Raw genomic sequence first — 350 nt, 5'->3', positions numbered from 1 at the left:
CAGCCACTATACCAGTAAACCAGCCACTACACCAGTAAATCAACCATTATACTTCTAAACCAACCACTATACTGGTAAACCACTTATTACACCAGCAAACCAGCCACTACACCAGGAAACCAGTCACTACACCAGTAAACCAGCCACTACACCAGTAAACCAAGCACTACACTAGTAAGCCAGCCACTACACCAGTATACCAGCCACTACACCAGTAAACGAGCCACTATACTGGTAAACCAACCACTACACTGGTAAATCACCCATTACACCAGTAAACCAAGCATCACACCAGTAAACCAGCTACTACACTGGTAAATCAACCACTACACCAGTAAACCAAACACTAT

This window comes from Mandrillus leucophaeus, unplaced genomic scaffold (genome assembly GCF_000951045.1).
Source record: "Mandrillus leucophaeus isolate KB7577 unplaced genomic scaffold, Mleu.le_1.0 Scaffold355, whole genome shotgun sequence".
In the NCBI taxonomy this organism is placed as follows: Eukaryota; Metazoa; Chordata; class Mammalia; order Primates; family Cercopithecidae; genus Mandrillus; species Mandrillus leucophaeus.
The sequence above is the reverse complement of the archived record's forward strand: the minus strand, read 5'-3'. Positions refer to the sequence as shown.